Source organism: Kogia breviceps, chromosome 6 (genome assembly GCF_026419965.1).
Source record: "Kogia breviceps isolate mKogBre1 chromosome 6, mKogBre1 haplotype 1, whole genome shotgun sequence".
Taxonomy (NCBI): domain Eukaryota; kingdom Metazoa; phylum Chordata; class Mammalia; order Artiodactyla; family Physeteridae; genus Kogia; species Kogia breviceps.
In genome coordinates this window covers 128,875,633-128,882,107 of record NC_081315.1, presented here as the reverse complement: position 1 = coordinate 128,882,107, position 6,475 = coordinate 128,875,633, and the positions used below count along the sequence as shown (strand labels likewise).

General features: G+C 37.0%; 1 protein-coding gene across 2 annotated transcripts in view; it reads right to left on the bottom strand.

Annotated features, from left to right (window-relative positions):
- Positions 1 to 1,665: 1,665 nt before the first annotated feature.
- Positions 1,666 to 6,475, bottom strand: part of BBS12 (Bardet-Biedl syndrome 12) — a 76,866-nt gene continuing 72,056 nt past the window's right edge. For both annotated transcript variants that reach the window (XR_010841146.1, XR_010841147.1), the window contains one exon: positions 1,666 to 4,974. The gene's annotated coding sequence lies outside the window, so the exon portion shown is untranslated. The remainder of the gene's footprint in view (positions 4,975 to 6,475) is intronic.

The window sequence follows — 6,475 nt, the reverse complement described above, 5'->3', positions numbered from 1 at the left end:
CATACTGAATACGAAGGGATGAGGGCCCAGAAATAGGCCACATCACAGAACAGGAGAGAGCATGGATGGATTCGGTGCCCATTCCCCAAATGTCCACAAGGGCATTTGAGAATCTTCCAGTGAGAAGATGTTCCTGAACTTTCTCAGGCAGCTAATGTCTTATAATTGGTTTCTTATTTCTTAATTTACCATTTCTATAAAATGAAGGAGTATTTTTTTAATGTGAGCTTAAGGATGTTTTCCTTTTAAACATTTTTATTGACACCTTGAATTAGGTTTCTTTTCATTCGTTATGTTGTTGGGTTTTAACTGGTTAAAAACTAACTTTGTACAGTAATACAAAGTTATACGGTATCTTTGTGAAAAATGAAAGCATTACAGATAATGGCGAGAGAATCCTTTGGACTCCACCCCCAGTCCTAGTCACTTCCCTCTTCTTCCCAGATGAAACCATTTTTCTCAGTTTGAGGTGTATCACTTCAGATTTTTCTTTGTGCATTTACATGCACGTGTGTACCATAGAAAAGATACAGTGTTGTTTAGTATGAGTGTCATTATCTTTACATGAATGGTATCACATTTCCCTAACTTTCAGTAACTTGTGTTTTCGCTCAGTGTATGTCTTAGAATTCTTTCCATGATAATTAAACATGGATCTACCTTGTTCATTTTAATGGCTACAGAGTATTCCAGAGTCCTTAATTATTTCCTGACTGATGTACATTTAGGTTTTACACAAGTCTTGGCCACTACAAACAGTGCTGCGATGACCATCTTTGTACATATCTCCATGTGCATATATTTAACTTTTTCTCCAGAGTTACCTAGTGACGGATTTATTGGGTTCCTGCATTTTCAACTTTACTTTTAAAATACATTGCCAAATTCACCTCCAAAGTAACTGTACTGTGTTATATTCTGACCAGTGAACAGTGCTCGTGCCTTCATAGAGTTGCCATTCTTGCTAAAGTTTTAGCATCGTAAAGCTGGAAATGCTAATTAGTAGTACAGATGATAAAATTAAAATTTAAAAGCCCTTCTGCAAGTTAGAAGGATTAAGATAAAGTTAGTAGATACAGTAAAGTTCTACTTTTAAGTTTAAAAAAAAGAATACATTGAACAAGTATAGCATGGCAGAATCTGGCTTAGAAAAAAGTCACGTAAAAAATATCACATGGGGCTTCCCTGGTGGCTCAGCGGTTGAGAGTCCGCCTGCCGATGCAAGGGACACGGGTTCGTGCCCTGGTCCGGGAAGATCCCACGTGTCGCGGAGCAACTGGGCCCGTGAGCCACAACTACTGAGCCTACGCGTCTGGAGCCTGTGCTCCGCAACAAGAGAGGCCGTGACAGTGAGAAGCCCGTGCACTGCGACGAAGAGTGGCCCCCGCTTGCCTCGACTAGAGAAAGCCCTCGCACAGAAACGAAGACCCAACACAGCCAAAAATAAATAAATAAAGAAGCTTTCATTTAAAAAGAAAAAAAAAATCACATGGAAGTTAAAAATTCAATGGCTTAATCCCAGGCCTACAATCCCCATGTAAATCTATACCTCCGATTGTCCATGATTTGAAAATAAAGGCGATCATTGCTGTTGGTATACTGAAAAAAGAAAAATAAAAGATCACATGATTAGTAGAAACCAATAGGGTAAATAATTGTCCCCCAAACTACCATAACGGGGCTTCATTAATAGATGTTTAGTGAGCAGATAAGAGGGTACAATTTCTCTGAACTTTGAATACACCACATATGGAACATTAATATCTTAAGGGGACATTGACAGAGTTTTCAAGATAGGGCAACACTGATTACCATAATCATGCAAATTCCCACTTTTCATCAGGTTCTTTTTTGCAAAGGCTGAATAAAAGTTCATTACAGCAAGAAGCTGCAGAAACACTCTTCCCTCAGTTCTCCAAAGAGAGTGTCTACTTATTATGGACTCTTTGTCAGCCTTTCTAGATGCAGGAGAATGGACCACCATACGGTTCTTCCATCTCTACAGTTCTAAGATTCTTCACCTTTTCTTGGATATACTTCTGTTTTCCCAGAAATGTTCCCAGACATCAGTAGCTTTAACCTGACTACAGAGGGTAATGTGTACCAAATTTAGAAATATTTTAAACTCCAACCCACTCAAACTGCTAACTATAGCCAGTGTTTGTTTGTGTTCAGAGGAGAGGATTGAATATTTTTCTCTTTCATCTCAGAGGAAGCATCAGCTTTATCGTCGTCCAATTTACTAAACCTTCAGCCACAACTATGACTTTCTTTGTAACTCTTCAGCCAATGACCTCAAGCCTGACCTACAGCAGTCATTTCCCTGGGGATGATAAAGGTCATTTAAACACTTCAGCCCCTAGTCATTGGGAGAATACAAAATCTCATTTCAAATTAGTGTTCTTAAGGTTAAGTTCTTCTCACAAAAGTAATACAGAAAGGAGCAGTGATTTAAAAACAAACAAACAAACAAAAAAAACTGGAACCAGTGTTGACTAGACTTGAAATTTTCAAGTGTTCTCTCAATATTCCTTCTATGATAGGAAAATGCATTTCATTAATATAAACTCTCCAAAACAATATGCTGTCTGAACAACTAACATTCTGACCAGTAGTTAACGAATAGAATATTGACGTTATATTAAAGATTCTATTTAAAACCATTGCAATTCAAATAGACTGAGATAAAGTTAATGTTTTCACTATCCATGTAAAAGGCAAACATAGTTAGGAAAAGCATATTGATTATTATAAGGACAACTATTTTAAAACGTTAGCATTATGTATTTGTATGAACAGCAAATGAGTACTAATTTCCAATTTTTCCTGTTTATTTATTATAGAGCATCTGGACATCTCTCTACCTTACATGTCTATTTAGAAAAACGATTTGAGGGGACTTGCCTATTAAAAGACAGAAGAACTTAAAATTATAAAAATGAGCAACACACGTCACTTAAAAGGACAGAACAAATTGTACCAGGAGCTGGATCTTTACATTAACTATCACTGAATTTAGCTCTAATCTTCCTGGCAGACAAGGCAATAAGGGAAATAAGATGTGTTCTAAAATGTGTGCCATTTGATAAGAGCTCACTGAAAAGTTAACTCTTTCCTGGCATCAATTCTCTTAGAAACCTGTTAAGTGGCTCTTTATAAAGGGAGCAGTCAGTAACGTAAGGGCCAATATTTTGAACTGTAATTTTGCCAAAGATTAAGAAAATATTCTTCAGATTGCCTTAATAAAGCCAAGTTCAATATTCAGTTATAACTTGGTGAAAGCATTTCTGTAGAGGATTTAAAAAATGTACTTCAGGAACACTGTACTCTGTTGATCTAATTTAATACAAGAACAGATTTTACATAATTTAGAAGAGCAGTTGAATAATACACTCCTTAGGTCTTCTTTCTCAAATATCAGTTACCCCATGCCCAACTATATACTTATTACTATTATTATTTCTTACAACTACAAGAATGTTCATGAAGATAAGCACAAAGAAGAAAGTATTGCTGTAATATCCCTAGCCAGCGATTATCATGCTAACATTTTCTGGTGTATCCTTCATAGATGATGGATAAGGATAGAGATCTATAAATAGTTTTGTTTAGTTTTTACCAAATTGGGTCATACTGGACACATTTTTATAACATTTTCCATTAACCAGTATATTGTGAACATTTCTACATGTCATTAAGTATTTTTCTATAGCTTTACTCTTAATGCCATCGTATTATTGCATTGCATGGATATACAATAATTTACTTAATCCACTGCTTGTGGACATTATATCTTACTGTATAATTCTAATTACTTTCTTAGGACTAATTCTTTGCTCTTAGGTCCTTCTGATTTCCCTTTCACAGGGCTCATTGCACTTGTAATTATTTGTGTAATGTCTATTCACACACTGATAGAATATAATTTCCAGCCCTTGATATAGAAGACACTCAATAAATAAATACTTTTGATTAAATAAATGAGTGTTTTAAGACTTTGGGGTACATTTTATCAAGTTTGTTTGAAAAAGTTGTGTCAGTTTACACTTTTCCTGAAAGCATGATGAGAGTCCCTCTTTTTTCCATATTTACTTTGGGTATCATCTCAGGCATCACCTTGACGTGCAAAAAATGTCAGTTCACTAAATTACTGTTTTAATTTAGATTTTTAAATTTTTTCATAAGTTTGGCAAGTGCTAAGAAAAGGTCATTTCAATGTTATCTGGAAAGTGCCTAAAATACCAGTGTCCAAAGCAACACTCTCTGGTCTAAGTTAACAGATTCACAGGCAATAACTTCAGGCTATAAATATTCGGAATTTTGACTTTTAGTCTGGAAAGGAAAGATTTTCATTTGCACAGAGGTGGACCATCGGTGTTCCTATGAGCCTGACATTTGGGGAAAGAGACAGGAAAAGCCAGTCAGGTACCTGTACATTTTAATTGTTCTTTTCTGCTCATCACATTTCCATACGGCATGCATTTTTAAAGGAACAAAAGACAAAATATTCATTGACTGTTTTTCTTGGTCAATTATTATAAGTGCTTAATTTAAATGTATTTTCCCTCTTAATGTATTCACTTCTCTCCCCCATTTCCTGATACACCTTGAATAAATCCCACTGTGCAACATATCCACCTCACCGGTATTAAGTACTGTTAGTGACATCAGCGTGTAGGCTGCAAAAAATACCTAACTTTTGAGAGGAGTTAGTCATGCAATTTGTGTGGCCCTGTCTTCACTTAAAGCCATCACATTAAAAACAAAAACCAAACCAAAAAAAAAAAAAAAAAAACTACATAACTCATCCTGAGCAAAATGACACAGATTTCTTCATTTTGCAGTTGCTGAGGGTGTCAATTCTCTTGAGAGTCTATGATCTAATTCACACCCATAAATCACGGGTCATGGCTTCTGATGGGTGATGGCGTCAGTGCCTAGGGTCAGCTCATTCTGATATTTCCAGAAGATGTCCTGGTATAATGATAAAACATTCAAAGAGTAAATGGAAGTTGATACTTCAAGACAGCTGCTTGCAAGTGTACTTTCAACGTCGTTGTTCACACATAAAATGAAAAGGGAGGATACTAGCAATTTACGGCACTTAAACTGAACTCTTTAAGAGACACAGCGAAAAGAAAGACCATGTGTTCAAGGCGTTCATATCATATAGTTGAGATAGGTTGTCTTGCACAGGATATGTCAATAAGACCTGTTACTGCCCAAACCTCAAGTAGACCCTCAGTTTTCTCAGGGAATTCTACCATATTGCCTTGGTCGCTTAACTCTTTCAATCTCTGAGACCATTTCACACTTCTCCTTTTATCTTAAACTTCCAACAAACCCCATTCTTAGCTGACTCCTCATTTTGCTTCTTATTTCACTGAAGGTAATGGAATCAATCAGAATCGAATTCCCTCAACTTCCCACCATCAAACAGCCAACCTACTTGTATCCGCTCCCATGTACTCTATGTGGCCCTTGACTTTCCTTGCCCACCTCCACCTGAGTGTGGGCTCACATTTCCTCTCCCTTGCTGAAGGGTTTTTCTCCAGCATCAGTTTTGCTCCTTCCCAGTAGATCATAAAAATATGATCAGCATAAAAATATGTAGCTCTTTCCCTAACTTCATAAAAGCCCCTCCCTTCCCTGGGCCCAGACCTTTCCAGGTACCACCCCATTTTCTGCTTCCCTCTAGAGCAAAATTCCTCAAGGGTTGTCTAATTGTTGCTTCTTCTGCTTCCACCCATTTGTTCCTCTGTTTGGAGCCTTTGACTTCATTTATTGCTTAAGCAACTGTGTGACAACAAAAGTGATGACTGCAAAAAAGACTTCATCCACATTCCACTGGCCTAAGACATCAGTTCTCGTTTTATTTGTGCTTGTTTTTGTATGTGCTCGCTTTTTGTATGTGCTCATTGGTATATGCCCTTTCTTACCCTGTTCCAGTCATAGACTAGGAGTATTTTTTATTCTACTCTCCTTGCTTAACAGTATAATTTCCTATCTTGCTACACAATTTAAAGAATTCGTATTTTAAGAATGAAATTTCATCTAGTTGATATGTGTATAATTCATTTCACCATCCACTATTTTGGGCCATTTAGATGGTATTTTACCATTGTTACCAATACTGCTTTGGTTAAGCACTTCATGTTCCTAATTTACCAGTAGCCTTTGTATGAATTGTTTGTCCATGTATATTGTAGAGAAGTCATTTAAAATGTGGTATAGCTATCCTATGATATAGTGGCTGGTATTTTATCTACTATGGAAAAAGTATAAGATCCTCCGTAATACCATGCCACACCAGGTTGGACCTGGGATGGGAGGATTGTTGCCTCATCTTCTTCCTGGTTACACTTCACCACTGTTCTTTCAAGCCCTGATGGCATGGGTCATCCAGTGGCCATCTTCAAGATTCTCCAGGCCAGAAGTAGACACAGTGTCCATGTTCTGGCATGCCCCATACTTC